At 46.3% G+C, this 23158-nt stretch overlaps 1 protein-coding gene across 8 annotated transcripts in view; it reads left to right on the top strand.

The window, feature by feature from the left end:
• The window catches only part of adgrl2a (adhesion G protein-coupled receptor L2a), a 905078-nt gene that overhangs the window by 338939 nt on the left and 542981 nt on the right, over positions 1-23158 (top strand). Inside the window, exon 4 of one of the 8 annotated variants that reach the window (XM_069939358.1) lies at positions 8629-8744. The exons of the other annotated variants lie outside the window; for them this stretch is intronic. The gene's annotated coding sequence lies outside the window, so the exon portion shown is untranslated. The remainder of the gene's footprint in view (positions 1-8628; positions 8745-23158) is intronic. 8 annotated transcript variants of the gene reach the window in all.

The following is a 23158-nucleotide window of genomic DNA, read 5'->3' as shown; positions in this document are numbered from 1 at the left end:
GAGTGTGCCTGGGGGTGTGATGGGTCCTCCCATGTGCTGGCTGCCTTTACCAGGCAGGGAGAGACGTAGATGGAGTTGGCGGAGCGGAGGGAAGTTTGTGTTATATTTCGAGCCGCCTTTCCGAAGAAGAGGGAGGGGATGGAAAGTGGGGAGCAGGGGGCTGGGAAGGGGCTAGAAAGAAGGGGATGTGTGAGAGGAACTCAGTGGATGAGAAGGAGAGAAAAAGGGAATGAGAGGGAACAGGGGTACTTGAAATTGAAGGATAACATTAATGCGATTGAGTTGTAGTCAACGAGGTGCTGCTTTTATAAAATGTGTGTTTGACCTAATTGTGGGAATGGAGGAGACCAAGAAAGAATGAGTGAAATGAGAGTTTACTGTCATATACATGAGTACAATGTACAGATTCATCAAAATACTTGCTGCAGCCACATCAACTACAATGGTGCAACAGTATCCATTAAATTTCCACAATATGCCAAGCGAGAAAAGAGCTAATAAATATGAAAGGATGGATAGATAAATGTTCACAGTTCCATGTCCGTGTGGGTTTCAGAATGAGAATTTATGGTCATGAACAAGTCACGAAATTTGCTGCTTTGGAGCAGCAGCTTTAGTGCGAACGTTCGTATAAACAGCCAATTGACCTAAATTTAAATAACAGTGCACGAAAAGAAAGACCGTGTCTTTGATTATTCAGGAATCTGACGGTGGAGGGGAAGAAGCTGTCCTTCTGCCGCTGAGCGCTCATCTTCAGGCTCCTGTACCTTTTTCCCGATGGTAGCAGAGTGGAGAGGACGTGGCCTGGGGGGTGGGGGACCTTGAGGATAGAGGCTGCTTTTTTAAGATGCCGTCTCAGCTACATATCCTCGATGGAGAGAGGTCTGGTGCCTATGATGTTGCAGGCCGTGTTAACAACCCTCTGGAGTTTTTGTCTTGTCCTGAGAGTTGGCGTCTCCGTACCGGGCAGTGATGCCACCGATTACTTTCCTCCCACCTTTCAAAATGTACAGGGGTGGCAGGTTAATCATGTGCATTTGGACAGCAGGGGCTCGTGGGCAGGAAGGGGCCGTAACCAAAATTTGTCCAAATTTAAAATTTAATAAAATTTAAATTCAATTGTGTGAACACGTCTTTTGGTTGGACAGAGAGGTTCAACAGCCTGAGGGGGGGCTGTAGTTAACAGAAACTGGAGATGGTCGATGCTATTGTCATCAGGTTGGAGGCTGCCCAGACAGAAGAGGAGGTGTTGTTTCTCCAATTTGTGGGTGGTCTCGGTCTGGCAGTGCATGAGACCATGGACAGACATACCTGAGAGGATGGTAATTACCAATGCTTAGAAAGCTATTGACCAAGGTCAATGGAAGGAAGGAGTAGAAATCGGTGCTCAATGGTCAATATGGAAAAGGTGAACTAAGGAGCCTGTTTCTGTGCTGTACAACACTTTGGCTTTCTGAATCTAATCTCACTCAGGTACTGAGCGACCTCAGGGTAAAGATACCTAGTTCCCTGAAGGCGGTGATGCAGATAGACAGGTTGGTGAAGGAGGTGTTTAGCGTGCATTTTCTTCATAAGAACATAAGACATTGGGTCAGTAATAGGCTATTCAGCGCAAATCTACCCCAGCATTCCATCATGAGCTGATCCATTTTCCCACTCAGCCCCACTGCCCGGCCAACACCTCATAACTGATGCCCCGGCTAATCAAAAACCTGTCAATCTCTGCCTAAGATACACCCAATGACCTGGCTTCCACAACCGCCCATGGCAACAAATTCCACCGATTCACCACCCTCTACTGAGAGAAATTCGTCTGCATCTGATCTCAGCAGGCTCTCTTCAATCCTGAAGTTGTGCCCTCTTGACCTAGACTATCCCTCCATGGAGAAACAACCTTTCTACATCTATTCCATCCATGCCTTTCTACATTTGAAATGTGTCAATGAGATTCCCCCCCCCCCAACCCCCCCCCACCTCATTCTCCTCAATTTCAATGTGTACAACCCAAAAGCTGTCAAACGCTCCTCCTTTGATAACCATTTCATTCCCGGAATCAACCTTAGGAACCTCCTCTGAACACTCTTCAATGTCGGGTCATCCTTTCTTAAAAGAGGAGCCCAAAACTGGTCACAATACTCCAAGTGAGATCTCGCCAGCGCCTTCTCAAGCCTCAACATCACTTCGCAACTGGGCACTCTCCAACTAATTAACATTGACTTCTCCATTTCCGATTATGCCACTCCCCGTCTCCCTCACTTCCCCATCCCTCTGTCTTCTTTCCTCTAGCTCTCCACCCCCTTCCTTCTCCATTCAGAAAGCCCCCTCCCCCTATCAATTCTCAGCTTTTTCTCCGTGTCCTCCCACCCATACCCACCTATGACCTGTGCCTCTCAAACCATTGCATTCAGGTGCCTGCCTGCTCATACCTTGGTGAAAGCCTCAGTTCCAAGATATTGGCTGTGTACCTTTTATGTTTGCTACATAAAGTACATCAAGTTTCTCCAGCAATTTTGTGTAAACGTAATTCACATGGATGTAACCAGGTTTGGCAGCCTTGAGTTACGAGGACAGATTTTGATAGGCTGGGATATCTTTCTCATGAGCAGATCCAGAGGTGATCTAAAAGAGGCACATAAAATCTTCAGGCACATGATCTTTCAGAGTCTCACCAGGAATAAAGTTACCCTGAAGGCCAAATTTTATTTTAAATTTAGACATACAGCACAGTAACAGGCCATTTCTTTCCACAAGTCCATGCCACCCAATTACACCAAACCCCAGGGATTATTTAAGGTGGTATGTGAGTGGAAAGAAAATGATTTGAAAACCACTGTTTTAATTATCCCTCATTGACTCGTTATGTGCATGGTTTCAGATCTCCAAAGGAAATGGTCCAATGACCATTTTCTCAAGCAAAATATTTCAGGAACATTTGGGTCTAAATTGACCTCCGTTTGGTTTCTCTGAAGCATCCGTACCCACACTGTGATGCAGCTGGCCAGGACCTGCTCAGTAGAGTTCCTGTAGAAGGTTGACATAAGGGTGGCCGGCAGGCTTGCCCACTTCAATCTCCTCAGTAAATGCAGTCGCCGTTGTGCCTTCCTGTCAAGTGAAGAGATGTTGAGTGTCCATGATGTTGAGTGAACTCCAAGGAACTTGGTGATACCTACCCTCTCCACTTCAGAGTTGTTGCTGTGTAGTGGAGGGTGGTTGTTCCTGGTCCCCCTGAAGTCGATGATAATTTGTTTACTCTTGTCCACACCGAGATACAGGTTATTACTCTTGCACCGTTTCACCAGATTTTCCACCTCTTCTCTGTAGTGCGACTCATCATTGTGGCTGATGAGGCCGACGACTGTGGAGACATCCACAAATTGGATGACACTGATGCAATCATGGGTCAGTAAAGTGAACAGGAGTGGACTGAGCACACAGCCCTGGTGTGCACCAGTGCTCAGCCAGACAGTGTTCGATATTCTGCTACCGACCTGGACAGACTATGGTCTTTCTCTTAGGAAGTCCAGGGAGTCCCAGTGAGGACAGCTTCTCCACCAGTCACTGTATTAAATGCCGAGCTAAAGCCTAGCATATAAGGCATCGTTTTCCAGGTGGGCCAGGACGGAATGATGTGACAAGGCTATAGCATCGTCTGTGGAACAGCTTGTTCTATACTGCAAATTGAAATGGATCCAGGGTCTCTGGGTAGTATGGTTTGATGTGTTCCATCAGCATAGCATTTCATAATGGTGGAGGTCAGTGCCACAGCGAGGTAATCACTGAAGCCTGTTATTGTCGCCCACTTGGGTAGTGGGTTGTTGGTTGCTGTCTTGAACCCTGCAGGAATGATGGACTGTTGCAGTGAGGTGTTGAAGGTGTCCGTGAAGACTTGCGTCAATTGGTCTGAGCCATCCTTCAGTATCCAAGCAGGTATGTTTTCTGGTCCCGCTGCTTTGTGTGGGTTCAGTATGAATAGGGTTCTCCTCACCTTGGCTGCAGCTATATAGGGGGCCCGAACATCAGGGGGACACGGAGCTTTCTTTAGCGTCCTCCTGTTCTTCTCATCAAACTGTACACAGAAGGTGTTCAGTCTGTCCAGAAGGGAGGCACCATGGTCTTTAATTCGCAAGGCTGACTTGTGATCCATAACATTTTTAATCCTTTGCCACATGTCGCCAGTGTCTGTTGCTCTTCTGTGCATACCCTCGCTTTGCCTTTTGGATTGCACGGGAGAGTGCAGCCCTGGCTTATCTTAGTACCACCCTACACCCTGTCCTGAAGCTCTGAGAACCGCCCGGACCTCCAACCATGGTTCTGGTTAGCTCTGGCTGATGTAGCCAGTCACTGAGCTCGTGTAACAGCTGCATCAGCAAGTTGTAGGTGCCTGCCTCCCTGAAACAGCTCCAGTCCATGGTCTCAAAGCAGTCTTGCAGTGCTTCTATGGGCGCGACCCCCCACCCTGGCCACGTCCTAATCTCGCTGCGCACTAACCTAGTTTGCTTTGCCTGCGGTCTATATACCAGCCTTAGCAGGACAGATTTGTGATCTGAGTAGCCAAGGTGTGGGGGTGGGGGCGATATGCAGCCTTGAACGCACCAGAGACATTGGGTGTCCTCTCCTCTCAACATGCTGTTGAAACCGTAGTAAGACCGATTTCAGGTTGGCGTGATTGAAGTCGCTCGCAACAATCGTGGCACCGTCATGGTGGGAAGTCTGGGCTTCGTGGTTTCACCCTTATTAGCCTAAGGCAGAACATAGACTGCGGCAATCAGGCATGGGCGAGAATTCCCTGGGTAGAGAGAAGGGTCTCCATTTCAGCAGGAGGTTCTCTGCTGAGCGGAAGGTCTTCACAACAGAGACATTGATACACCAGTTCTCATTGATATTAATGGCATGAGTTGCCAGAGAATGCTGTGATGGGGAGTATGTTTAAAAGTTTAAGGCATTTCGACAGAGACATCGATAGGAAAGGTTTAGAGATAGCAGTTAACTCACCACCATGAGAACGCCAGTTCAAAACTGGTGCTGTTTGCAGGAAGTTTCGACGTGCTCTCCGTGTCCTCGTGGGTGTCCGCTGAGTCCTCTGTTTTCCTCCCACCCTTCCAGAATGTACGGGATTAGTAGATTAATTGAGAACATCAGCATATTCAGGTGTCTTTGGGCTCATGGGTGGGACGCCCCGTTTCTCTGCTGTGTTGTTTATATTTTTTTAATAAATAAAAAAACTATCTAAAAAATAAATTTAGATTCAATATTGGAATTTAAATAATTGCGAAGGGTAATGGGTCCAAATGCAGGAAAAATGGGACAAGCTCAAGAAGACACCTTGGTCAGCATGGACGAGTTGGGCCAAATGGCCTGCGTCTGTGCCGTATCCTGTGCGTGACTTCATTACAATGGATAGATTATCTGTGTTAGTGTTTAGTAAGGGATGGGTATGAGAGTCATGGAGACAGAACAGGCCTTTTGGTTAAACTGCCCTTGGAGTATTGTGCGCATTTCTGTTCGCCTTCATTATAGGAAGGATTCATTTTGGGAAGAAGTTGGACAACTTGGGTTGTTTTCACCTGGAGCCGCAGAGGCTGAGGGGGGATCCTGAGAGAGGTTTATAAAATTTTGAGAGGTGTAGCATGGGTGGACGGCAAGAATCCTTTCCCAGGATAAAAATTACACATACCTGAAGACAGGCGTTTCATGTGAGGCAGTTTAAGGAGATTAATGGGGCAAATATTTTACACTGAGAGTGGTGGGTGTCTGGAACAGGCTGCCAGGAGTAATGGTGGATCCAGATAGAAAGGTGGTATTTTGGAGGCTTCTGAATAGACTCCTGAACATGAAGGGAATGGAGGGGTATGTACTACATGGAAGCAGCAGAGGTTTGATTTGGGCATCGAGTTCAGCTCAGACACATGGACGAAAGGGCCCATTCGATGTTCTATATCTGGAGCCTCACAAGATGCTGGAATTTGGGGCAAAGTAGAATGTGCTGAAGAACTCAACAGGTCGAGCAGCATCAGTGGGAGATGCTCTCTTAAAAACTCGGCACCACGCTGTTACAACGCCAGTGAGCAGAGTTTGAATCCAGAACTGTCAATAATGAGTCTGTACGTTCTCCTTGCATCTGCATTAGTTTCCTCCCACCCTTCAAAACTTACAGAGGTTGTAGGTTCGGCATGGGCTTGTGGGCCAAAAGGGCCTGTTGCAGGCTGAATGTCGACATTTAAAATTCACATTTTCAAAAATATTAAATGTAAATATCCCTTGGTTTGATCGGCACCGCTTCAGTTGAAAATGGCAGCACTGCCTCTGGTGCGGACCCACAGGGAGCGAGGGAGTGGAGATGCGGCGCTCCCGCGAGGTCCAGCCGCCGAGGCTTTGGACGGCCCATCAAGGGAGCTGACAGTAGTTTGAGTTGAGATCCTGCGACCGCAGGGCCTGCGCCCAAGATGGCGGCACCTATTAATCTGCAGCAGGCCATGAGGGGTTGCAGACTCCAAGGAAGCAGAGGACTGGAGCAGGGCACCAGAGGATGGGAAGCTCACCACCCCCCCCCCCCACCCAGTCTGAGAAGGAGAAGGGAAGGTGACCATGGCGGCGGACCTGCGAGGGGACTCTGAGGCTGAGGGACCAGTGCATGTGGCGAGCTGCTGTTGACTCGAGGCGAGGAACCCGAACAGGCTGCGGGCTGCTGGAAACTGCTGTCGGGAGACTCGCGGCAGGCTGGAGACTGGCTCGAAACTGGCTGAGGGGGTACCAGATAGTAGATCCGGGGTGCGAGGGGGTGCCGAGATCTCCGAAGGGTCCCTGACCGTGTTGGAGGTTCGGATCTAGAGCAAGGGTCGCCAATGGTTTGGACTGGAATCTGTGTGGCTGTGGAGCTGCAGAAGCGCTGGAGGTGAATCCACGGACACTCGGTGATTCTGGCAGGGACTCTCTTTTGCTTCTCTGTCTCTGACTGTAAGTCTGACTGTAAGAGGCGCTTAGGCAATTCCTGCCGGTGGTGAATCTGTCCACCTTGCAGCAGGCAAAAAGGAATTTCATGTAATGCGACACTGTTTTATTACTACAACAATAAATTGAATCTTGAATCTTGACATGTAAACAAACTGCAATACAGAGAGGAAAAATATCAATGAAATATAAAAATGAGAGTCCTTAGATGAGTCCCTGATTGAGTTTGTCATTGAGGAGTCTGACGGTGGAGGGGGAGCGGCTGTTCCTGAACCTGGTGGGGCGAGTCCTGTGGCACCGACACCTCTTTGCTGATGGCAGCAGCAAGAACAGAGTGTGCGCTGGGTGGTGTGGATCCTTGATGATCGCTGCTGCTCTCCGATGGCAGCGTCCCTGTAGATGCTCTCAATGGTAGGAAGGGTTTCGCCTGTGATGTCCTGGGCTGTGGTCCACTACATTTTGCAGGGCTTTACGCTCAGGGGTATTGGTACCCCCCCCCCCCCCCCCGTACCAGGCCGCGCTGCAGCCGGTCAGCACACCTTCCACTGCACCACTGTGGAAATTTGCCAGGGTCACGCCAAACCTCCGCAAACCCCCTGAGGAAGTAGAGACACCGACATGCTCTCAACGTTGCCACTAATGCGGCCTCCCCTTCAGTTGTTTGAGGGGCTTCCCCACCAGTCTCAGCCCGTAAGTGATGTGAGCAACTGCCCATTTTGTGAGGCCCGCTGGTTGCGAAGGGTAGCAACTCCACCTCAGCCTGACCTTTACCGATGAACTAATAAGTTGTGGTCAATAACCCCACGCTGAAGGGCACCATTAGCCTGCAATGTCTGACTTCACTTTGGCCTGCTACTCTTCCTCCCTGTTTATTTAACTGCTCTCAGGCCTTCCAGATATCTGTGTCCCAAATGACCTCTTGTCATTTCAGCATTTTATTTTTGAAGATTTCTCTCTCAAACAAGAGCCTGATGCAAACATCCTAATCTGTTTGGCAATCCATTTGACGGTGTTGAATAAAACATTCGACAGCTCTGCCAACAGTGAGAAGCTCGGAGAACAGCGACTTAAGATAGGCAGCTCTGAACTCCCATCTTGCTCTCCATTTGCTAACATTTCAGTGGGCTGTGTGCCTCAGGGAGGTACAGTTAACCTCTGGACCTGTTGATAATCTGGAATAGTTGGCTGAAAGGTCACGTTGTGCACGATCAGGATCTATTTAGTTTAAAAACTGGTTGGATTTTTTTTCTGGCCCTGCAACCAGTTCATCATTTTTTTTTGACTGATGTCAAAACCCAACTTTCTTCCCGTCCTCTCAAAATTGTATCACACGTTCGACTGCAGCAGCCACCAGTATTTTATTAACCGACCACAGCCAGCTCAAATTCTGGCACTCGTAAGGCTAAACAGTGATCATAACAGCAGCTAAATAGGCATTGTTTGCTTTGGGTGAGTTTATTTTCATCCCTTAAAACATCAACATACTCCTGATGAGTGCTTTGCTTGATGGGAGCAGTGGGCTTCAATTTCCGACCCAGCTCTTTGCTAAATGAAATCCCCCTCAGTCCGCTTTTGAGGAAGGGTTTCTTGCTGTGCTTTGGCTCCCATCTCGGCTGATCGGCTCTATGAGTTCCTCCAGCAGATAGGGGTTTTTTTCATTCCATATTCCTGCATTGGCAGATTCCTGGGATGTCTACCTGCAGGAAAGATATCAATAAGACTGAAAGAGTGCAGAGAAGATTCACTGGGATGTTCCCGGGACTTCAGGAACCAAGTTACAAGGAAGGGTTAAACAGGTGAGGACATTTTTTTCCCTGGAGGATAGAAGAATGAGGGGAAATTTGATAGAGATGTACAAAATTATGAGGGGTGGGTGGATGGAGGTCTTTCTCCACTGAGGTCAGGTGAGGTATAACCAGAGGACATGGGTTAAAGTTGAAAGGGGGAAAGTTTAGGGGGAACATGAGAGGGAATTTCTTCACACTGAGAGTACGGAACGAGCAAAATTTGGACAGGTGCAGGATGTGAATGGGAAAGGTATGGAGGGATGTGGAATGGGTACAGGCCTCTGAGACAAGGCAGAATAAGTTAGGCACAGAGTAGAAGGGCTGAGGGCCCAGATTTCTGTGCCGTAAATGTTCTGCAGTTCTATGGTTGCCACACAAAGTATTGCTCTGCATCAGAGCTCTTTTGCTTGCAAACATGCATCGATGGTCGAGCTGGCGATGAACCAAACAGGAGTCTGGCCAGCTGCAGGGGCTGCATGGACACTGAAGGCAAATCCACAGTCGCTCGCTGACTCTTAAGGGACTCTCTTTTGCTTCTCTTCCGTACTGTAAGGGACGTCGGGCGACACTAATGGTGACATCTCGTCTGTATTACAGCGGCCAGAAGTTATCATGTATGTTGCACTTTCAATGCTTTATTATGTAATAATAAAAGTAGCCTTGAACCTTGATGGTTATTGGTCCATGCCAGGTATCATGGCTGATTGATTCTTGCTCTTTGACTGACTGGAGTCAGTCATAGTTTAATATGATCACACCATTGAAAAGACATTTGGACAGATATGTGGACGGAAAGAGTTTTGAACAGTGGTCCCCAAACTTTATTGGGCTGCCGCCCCTCTGGCTCCCAGGCCACATCCCTAATGCCTTCCGCCCACCCCCCCCACAACATACCAAAGACACACCTCTTTCTTCTCCTTTGCCTCTCACCTCCAGCCTCTCATTCCTCAGCCACTGCCGCCCGCGGGCCTCTCTCCAGGGGCCAACTCCATTCGCCCCACCCTCCCGAGCCCCCTGCGCTCGGTCCCTCCCTTGCTCTGCCCACCCTTTCTCCTCCTCGCGTTCGCTCTCAGCCCAGTCAAAGGCCGAAGCCAAGCACCACATGGTGGCCACCAAGGCCAGATCTCACGAGACCTCCTTGTCACCATTTATTCCACTCACAACTGCACCCTGAGTCTGGCCGCGGCAACTGACAAGCCCTTCCAGTGACTGTGATGCCAGAAAATTACTGCACTGGCTTCTTCATTAAACTTTGCAGTAGAGTGAATATTAGCAAGACTGAATGTTCAGAACAACCCCCCCCCCGCCCTCCACCCTTTTCCCTCACCGCCCCCTTGGATCTTTCCACCACCCCCAGGGAAACACCACTGCCCACTTTGGGAATGACTGGTTTAGAAGAATGTGGACCAAATCCAGGCAAAGGAACTGGCCAGGATCCAGGTACAGGACTGCTGGAAAGGGGGAGGTAGCGCGACCTTTGTGGCCAGGGCAAAAGGGGAGGAGTCTTAAGGGACGAGTCATTAGTGGGTGGGCCAGCCTCATATACAGTATCTGGTATGGGCTGTACAATGGAGGAAAGTAAATTAGTACAATACAAGTTGGGCCAAAAGGCCTGCTCCGTGCTGTACTTCGACCACAGTGTCTGCAGACTCTCGTGTTTTACATTTTCCTGCAACGCACGTGAGTCACAGGGAGACGCAACACAAAAGCAGCCACTGTCCACAAACTCTGACCATTCACCACCTATTACCTGAGTTCCAGGTTAATCTCCTCACATTCTGATAAACTCCCACCCATAGATGCCATCCCTCTCACTTGCAGACTTGGACAAGTTACACTGGCCAATTAACCTGTCACCTGCAATGCACCAACGTGCTGGAGAAACTCAGCAGTTCTTGCACCATCCATAGGAAGTGACGGGTCCTTCAGGTCGAGCTATAACAGGAAGTCTTTTTCCCACAGCCAGAGTTCGATCCTGACCTCAGGGGTTGCCTGTGGGAGATTTGTGCGTTCCCCCCTGTGATGGCATGGGTTTCATCTGTTTCCTCCACTTTTCTCCCACATTGCAAAGGTGTGCAGATTGACATAGAAGAAATAGGACCAGGAGTCCGCCAAATGCCATTGCATGAGATCAAGGCTGATCCGGCCATGGGTTCAGCTCCACCCGCTCACCTTTTCTTCCTAACCCTTAAATCCAAGAATCCATCAAGCTGCGTCTCAATACATTTACTCAGGCAGCTTCCTTTGGGCAGAGAAGATTCACCAGTCTCTGGAAGAAGCAGTTCCTTCACATCTCCATCCAAATTGAAACCCCCCCACCCCAAATCTTGAGACTATGGCCCCTCATTCTAGGAAGCTGGTTGATGAGTTAGGTTGTAAATTGTCCCTGGTATTTAAGCAGTAGAAACTGTTAGATTTAAGGAGAATGAGTAGAATTGCTGCAAAGATGATCGTCAGGGAATATTACCGAACGTCATGTTCTAAATTTAATCAGAATTTATTGTCATGAACAAGTCATGAAATTCATTTTTTTTGTGGCAGCGTCACAGTATAAACATTCATATATAATAAATAAATAAAAATAATTGCACAAAAAGTCAAATTAAGGCAGTGTCTTTGGCTCATTGATCATTCAGGGATCTGATGGCAGCAGGGAAGAAGCTGTCCTTGTGCCGCTGAGTGCTTGTCTTCAGGCTCCTGTACCTTCTTCCCAATGGTAGCAGAGTGATGGAAGAGGGGGGGTCCTTGAGGATAGAGGCTGCTTTCTTAAGATACAACTCTTTTAGATGACCTTGATGGAGTGAAGTCCAGTGCCCATGATGTTGCAAGTCAAGTTAATAACCATCTGGAGTTTTTTTCTTGCCATGAACATTGGTACATCCACACCAGGCAGTGATGCAACCAGTCAGAATGCTCTCCAAGGTCCACCCCTGTAGAGGTTTTTGAGAGTCTTCAAATTTAGACATGTAGCACAGTAACAGGCCCTTTTGGCCAGTAAGCCCATGCCGCCCAATTACACCCGACAAACTTTCAAACTCCCGGTACGTTTTGAATGGTGAGAGGGAACAGAAGCACCTGGAGGAAACCAAAGTAGACACAGGGAGAACATACTCCTTACAGACAGCATGGGATTCAAACCCCCGTCCCAATCGTCGGTGGCGTAACAGCATTACGTTATTACTGTGCCACCCAGTTCTGCATTCTGTATTTTAAGAATTTGGTGAAATGCAGTGTCTGCTTTCAGTCATCTATTTGTTTACGCTTGAAAAGCATGTGGTTATTGGCTTTCACAAATTGTCCATAACCTGAAGCATTTAAAATCATAATTGCCCTTGAAGAGCCGACCACATGGGTGAGAATGGGGGGGGGGGGGGTCGCATGGGTGAGAATGGGGGTCGCACATGGGCCAGCCCAGGTCAGAATGGTGGATTACTTCCCCTAATTCCCCAGCTTCCATTGCAGGATTTGAAAATGCCTTTCAATGGCTTGGGCACTGGTGAGCTGACACAGCATTTTAACCACGAAACTATCAAACATCCTGCAGTGGAGCTGAGGTCGCACAAGGTCAAGGATGTTGCTCTCAGCCATGAGGGGTCACTGAATAATCTTGCAATGAGAAGGCTTTAAGCTTAGCCGTCAGAACTCTGTCCAGTGCCTTCCATAATGTATGGGACAAAGACACTTTTTTTTTCTCCTTTATTTGCCTCTGTGCTCCACAGTTTTAAAATTGGAATCAAACAATTCACCTGTGATTAAAGTGCACATTCCAGATTTTATTCAAGGCTATTTGTACAGATTTTGGTTTGACCACGTAGAAATTACAGCACTTTTTATACATAGTTCCCCCATTTCAGGGCCCCATAATGTTTGGGACATTGGGCTTCACAAGTGTTTGTGAGCACTCAGGTACGTTTAATTGCTTCATTGGTGCAGGTGTGAGAAAGCTGAAGCTTTTGATCATCTTTGGAGTCTGAGGTTGCCATTTTTCTACAAGAGGACCAGAGTTGGGCCCAATGAAAATCAAAGAAGACATTAAGAGGCTGAAAAACACAAATAAAACAGTAAGAAACATCACACAAACTTTAGGATGACCAAAATCAACAGTTTAGAACATCATTAAGTAGAAAGATTCTACAAGGGACTGGCCGACCAAGGAAGATCTCCCCTGCTGATGACGGGAGAATTCTCATCACAATAAAGAAAAGTCCCCAAACGTCTGTCTGACAGATCAGAAACGCTCTTCAGGAGTCAATGGCGACTGTCCATAAAAAACTTCATGAACAGAAATACAGAGGCTTCACTGCAAGATGCCAACCACAAGTCAGCCACTGGTGGAATAGGTGGAATAGTGGATAATGAAGAAGGTTTTCAAGGATTGCAGAGGGATTTGGGCTGCTTAGAAAAGTGGGCTGAAAAATGGCAGATGGAATTTAATGCTGATAAGTGTGAGGTGCTTCATTTTGGTAAGAAGAATCAGAACAGGACATACGTGGTAAATGGGAGAGCATTGAGGAATACAGAAGAGCAGAAAGATTTAGGAGTAACGGTACATCGTTCCCTGAAGGTAGAAACTCACGTGAATAGGGTGGTGAAGAAGGCTTTTAGTATGCTGGCCTTTATCAATCATTGCATGGAATATAGGAGTTGGGAGGTGATGTTGAGATTGTATAAGACGTTGGTGTGGCCTAATTTGGAGTTCTGTGTGCAGTTCTGGTCGCCTAATTATAGGAAGGATATAAACAGAGTGGAGAGAGTGCAGAGAAGGTTTACCAGAAGGTTACCTGGGTTTAAGCATCTAGAGTATAGGGAGAGATTGGACAGATTAGGTCTTTTTTCTTTGGAGCGTAGAAGGTTGAGAGGGGATTTGATAGAAGTATTTAAGATTATGAAAGGGATAGACAGAGTGGATGTGGATAGACTATTTCCATTAAGAGGAGGAAAGATTAAAACAAGAGGACATGAGTTAAGAATTAAGGGGCAGAGGTTTAGAGGTAACATGAGGGGGAACTTCTTTACTCAGAGAGTGGTAGCCGTGTGGAATGAGCTTCCGGGAGAAATAGTGGCGGCGGAGTCAATTGTATTATTTAAAAGGTTGGACAGGTCTATGGATGAGAAGAAGATGGAGGGTTATGGGCATTGTGCAGGGAGGTGGGACTAGAAAGGGGTGTTTGGTTCGGTGCGGACTAGAAGGGCCTAATGCCCTGTTTCCGTGTTGTAATTGTTATGTTATGTTATGAAAGAATGGCCCAATTAGTTTCCATATTATACTCTTCCATATTTATAACCCTGTGTGTCAGTAGCCAAGTTAGTAAACCATATAACAGTTTATGGCCATCTCGGCCCTTCAAGTTCACGCCAGAAAGGATGAGGAAACATCACATCTCCGGGTCTTAATTGTGTGAATGCATACACAACAGTGTATGAAAATACAAGGGAACGTGTCCCCTTGTGTCAGGAGATAACCCAAGAATAATAAGCAAAAAGAGAAACAAGAGGAAATATGGAGAAGGAGTCAACTTGCAGACGTAAATCAACGCAACATTGAGAAAGTTTACAGAAAATAAATAAAAAGGTGTCTTGTGTGATGATCAGTGGAAGTAACTGCAGAGAACAGCAATTACGAATGAAGACACATTTGAGACACAGTTAGACTGATTTTTGTCAATTAATAAAGAAGTATTAATTCCTGAGTATTGAAGAATGCCAAGAAATATTTAAAAGAGCCTGCAAAATTCTGGAAAAAAAGGTCTTGTGGACAAATGAAACCAAAATTAACCTGTATCTGAGAGCAAAGTGTCGAGGCATAATGGAACTGCCCACAAGATCCAAAGCATACCACCTCATCTGCGAAACATGGTGGTGAGGGTGTTCTGGCCTGGGAATGTCTGGCTGCCCCAGGTACTGACACACTTGTCTTCATTGATGATGTAAATGCTGATGGCAGTAGCAAAATGAATTCTGAGGTGTACAGAAACATTTTATCTGCCTTGAGCAAATGCCTCTAAACTCATTGGATGGCGCTTCATCCTGCCGCAAGACAGGGATCCCAAACATACCGCAGAAGCAACAAAGGAGTTTTTCAAAACTGAAAATTCTTGAATGGCCAAGTCAGTCACCCAACCTAAATCGAATTGAGCCTGCCTTCCATATGCTGAAGAGAAAACTTAAGGGGACAAGCCCCCTGAAACAAGCAGGGGCTGAAGGTGGCTGCAGTAGAGGCCTAGCAGAGCATCTCCAGACAAGATACTCAGCACCTGGTGATGTCTATGAATCAAGCACTCATTCAATGCAAGGGAAATGCAACAAAGTACAGTCATAAAGTTAACAACTTTTATATGCATTCCATTGATCTGTCGCAGGCATTATGGTGCCCTGAAATGGGGGAACTATGCATAAGAAGTGCTGTAATTTCTGCATGGTCAAACCAAAATGTATGCCAATAACCTAAAATGTGTACTTTAATCACATGTGAATTGTTTGATTCCAAATGTAAAACTGTGGAGCACAGGGGCAAATTAATGAAAAAAGTGTATTTGTCTCAAACGTTGTGGAGGAAACTCTGTATACAAGGGTTCAATGGAGAAGACAGTTCTATTGATGAACAGCGCTATAACAGGCTCTTCTAGCTAACAGACTCTTCTAGCCCACAAGCCCATGCCATCCACATACACCAATTAGCCTTTCAACCCATCAGGCCTGCCCTGCCATTCGATCATTGTCGCCGTCAGCACCAGCCTTTTCCCCATAAACTTTGATGGCCTGGCCAATAAAGAGAGCATTGGCGGTGTGTTGGCCCTAGTGTGAGGTAAAGGCAGGTGGGTGACTTCAGACTCTGGAATCCAAAGTCAAGCAAACTCTACTAGAGGAACTTAGCAGTCCAAGGAGCATCAGAGGGAGCCCTTCCTGATGCCGCTTGAGTTTGGCTTGTGTGGCGAGTGAGACTGATAATCGAAACATCTGAAAGGAAGTACATTTTACATTTAATTTAAAAATTTTTAATTGAAATTGAAATTTAGACATACAGCTTGGTAAAAGGCCTTTTAGCCCACAAATCCATGCCGCTCAATTACACCCGAATGACCTACAACCCCCATACATTTTGGAAGGTCGGAGCCCCCCTGGAGGAAACCTATGCAGACATGGGGGCGAACATGCAAACTCCTTGCGGACAGCGCAGGATTCGAACCCTGGTCCCAATCGCTGGGGCTGTAACCACTGAATCACCCCTTCTTCCCCTAGAGCGGATAAGCAGAAGACTAGGAAAATGAACAAGGGCGTTGGAGGAGGGAAAGTCTGTTGAGGGGAGAGATGAATTAAAATGGAAAGATGTTTGCAAGATATTATGGTCTGTTCGTATCAGAATTATTGTTAGGGACGTGTCACGAAATTTGTTGTTTTGTGATAGCAGTATTGTGCACTGCAGGTGTAGAAATTGCTAGAAATTACATTTCTGTAAATATACTATTTAAAAATAAATAATTAATGTGAAGGAAGAGAAAAATAAATGGAGGCTGTGTCTGTGGTTCATTGTTCATTCAGAAACCTGATGTCTAGTACAGAATGGTACAATATCATTTTTTACATCAACCATATCTCACTCCACAGATATTAAATAGATTAAATTCCAATTTTTCAGATAAATGTTTTAGATGTAATAAAGAAATAAGTACCTTTTTACATTCCACGTGAGAATGTTCAAAATTAAGTCCCTTTTGGTTAGAATTGGGTTTGTTTTCGGAAAGAGTTACAAAGGTTAAGTTACCTCAAGATCCAATTTTTTCCTTAACTTGGAAATTTTTTTGACACAGAATGGAAATCGAAATTAAATAAATTTCAAAAAATAATTTGTTAAAATAGCCCAAGCAGTAGCTAGAAATTGTGTGGCAGTAACTTGGAAAGATTATATATAATTTATGGAATTTTTGAAAATTTGGCCTAGTCCCATTTGCCTGCCCTGGTCCACATCTCTCTCAGCCTTTTCCCACATGTTTCCCAGGGGACAATACCAGAGAACATCTGTTTAAGGTGAGTGGATGAAACTTTAGGGGCGATGTCAGAGGCATTTTTTTTAACGCAGAGAGGGATGGGTGCCCAGAATGCATTGCCAGGGGTAGTGATGGAGGCTGAGACTGTAGGGACATTTTAAAAACTCTTCAACAGACACAGGGATGTAAGAAAAATCGAGTTACGGCTTTGAAGTAGGAAAGGTTTAGATTGTTGTAAAGAAGATTTATATAGATCAGCAAGTGATAATAACCCGATAGCTCACTTGTTCAGATGGATTCAAGATAAGATTACAGGGAACACTACGGAAATGAAACAGAAAGGGGAATTAATGAATAATTTGTATTACGGATGAACTGTAAAGGTGAAATGGTTCCCTTATTGTCACGTGATACTACATTTCGAATGTAACATACATAAAATCCTTTAACTTTGTCTACCGTAAGGCAGACAGGGAGTCAAGCACCCCTCACAAATATGAGGCCCCAGCGAGGAACGAATTCGCTGCCCCTGGTTTACACGGCCAGTGCTCTAACTGCTATTGGAGCCTATGGGAAGAAGACATACCTTGATGGTCACAAGTTAACAAGTAGCCCTACCTGGAGGGAGTTCAAATGAAAAATTGAAATGGGGGTTATTTAAGACACTTGATGCGTTGTCACACCTCAGAGGGAATGTGGGAAGATTGGCGATCATACCCATATTATTCTTGGGACTGTCCCAAACTATATCAACAGAGGAGAGATATTCAGGTGGAAATTAAGCAACTCATGGGGAGGGCCCGACCTTTGGAGCCAGCATATTTTATATTGGGAGTGACTCCAGAGGATATAGAAAGCGCAACCCAGGCATGGTTTACTTGGGGTGTTGCTGTTGATCGCAAAGAAGGTGATGACCGTATAATGGAGAAATGTAAGACCAGCAAATGTCCAACACTGGAGGGAAAAGTGTATATTTGATGGAAAGTGTATAACCAAACTCCAACTAAGGTTTTCAAGAGGTCACCAGAAATGCTACAGTTACCAGAGATTGATTAAGAGTATAACCCCCTCCGAAATATCAGTGGTGAGGAGGAGTTTGACCGGTGGCATTGGAGTAACGTTTACAGATGAGATTGTGATCGTAGACAAGTGGACCTACAGTGGTGTCACAGTGATAAATACAGTAAGATTTACTCTGACCCGCTCCTCTTTACGCTCAAAAGGGTCACAATGGGCCTATGGTTGAATATATAGGTGACTGTATATTGGTTAGAATGAGGTTAATTGGGTGCCTGAATCTGTGATGCCTCTATGAACAGAACTCGAATCACATAGACTGATGTGCTGCGTTCTTTGTTTATAATCCATAAACCCGGCCAAATGTCTTTCAGACATTATAATTGGTGCCATTCTCATTTTGTTTCTCTTTCTCAGACTGTACGGTGTGCCAGGCAATTTCTGCTGATGGCGAATCTTGCAGAAATTTCGTGTAATGTCGCATTTTCTGTTTTATTACAGTAGGGCACTACCAGAAACCACCGAGACGAGCTGAGGGAATGATAGGCTTTAGTGCACAGAGGAACCTTGCTGGCCCGGATCCCAAGCTAGGAATGGCGGCAAGGGAAGAGGTGGCTCGACCTTGATGTCCCAGGACCACAGGGGGGAGGGGTCACAGGGTATGAGTCATCCATGGGCGGGCCAGCTCCATATATACAACCGACAGTGATAACTATATACGCTGGAGGAAATATATCACCCCAGTGGGGTTGACAATAAAATCATCCTCAATCTTGAAAGTATGAGCATAGAATAGTTTGGCCAAATGTCCCAGCTTTTGTGCTCTGTACCTCACCCAATAAAAGCCAGGGAGCCAAACACCTTCGTAACTATCTTTGCCACCTGAGTTGTCCCTTTCATGGAACCAAAGCACAGAAAACAGGCCCTTCTGGTCTATGCCAATACTATTCTACCTAGACCCACTGGCCTGCAACCATTCCATATCCCCCATGCCCTACCCATCTATATTCTTCTTGAAGCCCGCATTCACTACTTCACCTGGCAGTTCATTCTATATCTTTCCACCTATCTCTGCATGAAGAGATTACCCTCAGTGTTTCCACTGAACTTCTCCCTTTAAATGCACCTGTACCCCTCATTTGTTGAACAAGGAAGTCCACAGTTGTTGGGTTCAAGGGCGATACGTAAACGTGCTGGAGAAACCCAGAGGTCACGCATCCACAGGATGTAACAGGTAACCAAAGTTTCAGACTGGGAATAGGTATGTACCTTGACAAAGGACCCAGATACGAAATGTGAATTACCCTTTGCTTCCTATGGATGCTGTTGGATTTTTGCAATGAGACACAGTTAGCGCAATGCTGTTATAGCAGCAGGGTTTGAATCCTGCGCTGTCTGTAAGAAATTTGTACGCTTTCGCCGTGCCTGCGTGGGTTTTCCCCAGGAGCTCTGGTTTTCTCCCTCCGTTCAAAATTTACTGGGACTGCAAGTCGATTGGGTGCAATTGGACGGCACAGACTCATGGGCCGAAAGGGCCTGTCACCCTGCTGTATGTCTAAGTTTGTGTGTTTCACTCTTCCTCTTGGTCACTCTGTTCTGCAACGCTTTCCAAGGGCCATGCAACCTCTGTCCCGCAAGGAACATCTCCAACAAGAATCAGAGATCAGAAGGACAGGGCAGGTTTAAAGTCTGGGGATGCACAGGACATTACATATGTTGGAATCTGTTGGGTTACATATGTTGGGTCAACCCACTGAGTTCCCCCAGCAGATAATTTGTTGCTCCATGTTAACAGAATGTCTGATGACAGAATTCCAAAGTAGATTCCTCCCGGAGAGTTGACTCAGAGCAAGCGGTCAAAAAGCCTTTTTCAGAACACCCCTGAAGAGTTTTGACATTGACTCACACCCTTGGGAATAACAAGTCCTCTTTGGCCTACCCACATTGGCCATAATTAGTGTAATTAGGTCTTTGTTTAAAAAAAAAGCTAACATTAGTAAACTAAATTAAAGAGACAATAAAAACACGAAATAAATAATATTCACAGTAGTACTCGTTTAAAAAACTAGTGCAGACAGTCCTTTTGTGATGTCGGAGCAGTCCAAGATTAATGTAACAAGAGTCTGATGGAAAATAAACTGTTCTTGAACCTAGAGGTGCCCTCCAAAAGGTAGTGGGCACAGCCCAAAATATCACAGGCCAAAACCCTCCCCAATATTGAATGCATCTACAGGGAACGCTGCCATCAGAGAGCAGCAGCCATCATCAAGGACCCACACCACCCAGCACACGCTCCGTTCTCGCTGCTACCATCAGGTCCACACCAGCAGCGTGCTGCCATTACTGTAGTTCCAGCATTAATCTTTCCCTATCCCATGCAAGATGCTTTCAATGGTACACCTGTAGAGGTTTTTAAAGGATGCTGGTGTTGTGCCAATTTTTAAAAATTTCGACATACAGCACCGTAACAGGCCCTTTCGGCCCATGAGCCTGTGCTGTCCAATTTAAACCAACTGACCTACAAACCCTGATGCGCTTCAAACGATTTAGAGGAACCCAGAGAAAATTCACGCAGACACGGGAAGAACATACAAACTACTTTACAGAGAGCGCTGGATTCAAACCCCGGTTCCGATCGCTGGCTCTGAAACAGCATTGCGCTAACTCTGCTGCTCTTCCTTCTGAGGAAGACCCATTCTTGGCCATTATATTACGCATCCCCTGTGTGGCCCTCAGGCCACCAATTCCCCACCATCTCGGGTTTGGCGGCCCACCCAGTCGCGAGAGAGGCGCACTAGTACACCTCATGCTGGCAAGCTTGACGCGTGGTGACACCAATACATGGTGCATGATCTGCATTGAAAGTCCCTCTGAGAACTACTGAGAACCAACCCTGTCTTTGCAGAATTTAACAGCAATTGTGTTTTCTTTTCATGAGGAAAATGTGATTGGCAGCTCGAGGCACAGGCAGATCAGCATAAATAATCAGCTCAATTGTTTCATTTAACCTTTAATCAGCCAGTGTTTTGAAGCAGGCAGTTAATTCAGCGACTTGTGTTTATTTACATTATTACTAGAGATAATTGCAGGTTAAGAACTCTTACAAATTATCCGTGCTTTAGTTTAGGTTCTGAAATCTTGTTGGGAAACAAATTATGTGGAGTGTGTGTGTGTGTCTGTGTGTGTGCATGTCTGTGAGCGTGTGTGTGTATCTGTGTGTGTGCGCGCGTGTGTATCTGTGTGTGTGCGCATGCACGCATGTGCGTGCATCTGTGAGCGCGTAGGTGTGCATGTCTGTGAGTGTTTGTGTGTGTGTATGTGTGTGTATGTTTGTGACCATTTGTGTGTGTGTGTGTCTGTGAACATGTGAGTGTATGTGTGTGTCTGTGAGCATGTGAGCATGTATGTGTGTGCGAGTGTGAGCATGTGTGTGTTTGTGCATTTGTGTGTGTTTATCTTTGTGTGTGTCTGTGTGTGTGCATGTGTGTGTGAATGTTTGTGTGTGTGTGTCTATATGTGAGCATGTGAGCATGTATGTGTGTGTGTCTGTGAGCATGTGAGTGTGTGTGTGAGTGTGTGTCTGTCTGTGAGTGTGTGAGCGTGTGTGTGTGTGTGTTTGTGTGTCTGTGAGCGTGTATGTGTGTGTACGCATGTGTGTGTTTGCATGTGCGTGTGTATGTGTGTGCGTGCGAGTTGTGTCTGTGTGTATGTGTGTGTGTGTATCTGTGTGTATGTGTGTATCTGTGTGTGCATGTGTGCACATGTGTATGTGTGTGTGTCTGTGTGTGTGCATGTCTGTGAGTGCGTGCATGCACCTGTTCGTGTGTGTGTCTGTGAGCATATGAGCATGTATGTGATGTGTGTGTATGTTTGTGAGCATTTGTGTGTGTGTGTCTGTGAGCATGTGTGTGTTTGTGCATTTGTGTGTGTGTATGTTTGTGTGTGTGAGCATGTGAATGTGTGTGTGAAAGTGTGTGTGTGAATGTTTGTGTGTGTGTCTGTCTGTGAGTGTGTGAGCGTATATGTGTGTGTGTCTGTCTGTGAGCATGTGAGCATGTGTGTTTGTGTGAGTGTGTCTGTGAGTGTGTGTGTATGTGTGTGTATGTGTGTGTGAGTGTGTGTGTGTGAGTGTGTGTGTCTGTGAGTGTGTGTGTGTGAGTGTGTGTGTGAGTGTGTGTGTGTCTGTGAGTGTGTGTGTGTGAGTGTGTGTGAGTGTGTGTGTATGTGTGTGTGAGTGTGTGTGTGTGAGTGAGTGTGTGTGTGTGAGTGTGTGTGTGAGTGTGTGTGTGTGAGTGTGTGTGTCTGTGAGTGTGTGTGTGTGAGTGTGTGTGTGAGTGTGTGTGTGTCTGTGAGTGTGTGTGTGTGTGTGAGTGTGTGTGAGTGTGTGTGTATGTGTGTGTGAGTGTGTGTGTGTGAGTGAGTGTGTGTGTGTGAGTGTGTGTGTGTGAGTGAGTGTGTGTGTGTGAGTGTGTGTGTGTGTGTATGTGTGTGTGTGTGTGAGTGTGTGTTTGTGTGAGTGTGTTTGTGTGTGTGTTTCAATTTGAAGATTCCTTGATTTGGAAAGGTTGTTTCCCATGATGAGAGAATTTAGTGCAAGGGCACAATTTCAGGATTGAAGGGTGTCCACTAAGAATAGCGATGCAAAGGCATTACTTTAACCAGAGGGTAGTAAATCTGTGGACTTCGTTGCCACAGAAGGGTGTGGAGGCCAGGACGCTGTGTGTACTTAAGACAGTGATAGATAGGTTCTTGATTAATCAAAGCATCAAAGGTTCTGGAGAGAAGGTCAGGCGGTGGGGACTGAGTTGGGAAATGGATCAGGATTAAATGGCGGGGCAGACTCGATGGCCTGAATAGACTCTTATGGCCATGTAGTCTAAGACACAAATGGACTGGAGAAACTCAGCAGGTCATGCAGTGTCTATAGGTAATAAAGGATAACCAGCATTTTGCACCTGGTCCCCTCATCAAGGGTTCCTTCTACATGTGTATTACACGACCCCAGAGTCGGCAGACATCCTTGTTTTAATAGTGACAGTTGATTTTTCTGTGTGGTACATTGTGTTCAAAGCCGAGCAAAGGAACCCTGCCCTCCTGGACACAAGATGACAGCTGGGCATGAGGGCAAAACAGGGAGATTGACCAGTCTGTGGAAACTGTGAAGAAATCCGCCTTCATTAATTGGAGTGCCAGCACTGGGAGAGAGTTGCCATGCATAATCTGAGGAGCTAATTATTTCCCTCGCTGCCTGTCGCCATTACCAATGTGGGATTAAGTAGCTCAGGAGCGAGGCTGCGATTGGGAAAGAAATTCATTTTTTTTATATACAGTAGAACCTCATTAGAACGCGGTAGTTGGGGTCCAAGATTTCATACCGCGTTGCAGCCGAGGCGCGGAACAGATGCATGTACGTCAAGATTC

This window comes from Narcine bancroftii, chromosome 5 (assembly GCF_036971445.1).
Source record: "Narcine bancroftii isolate sNarBan1 chromosome 5, sNarBan1.hap1, whole genome shotgun sequence".
NCBI classification, from domain to species: Eukaryota; Metazoa; Chordata; class Chondrichthyes; order Torpediniformes; family Narcinidae; genus Narcine; species Narcine bancroftii.
Note: the sequence above shows the minus strand (reverse complement) of the source record. Positions and strands in the feature narration are given on the sequence as shown.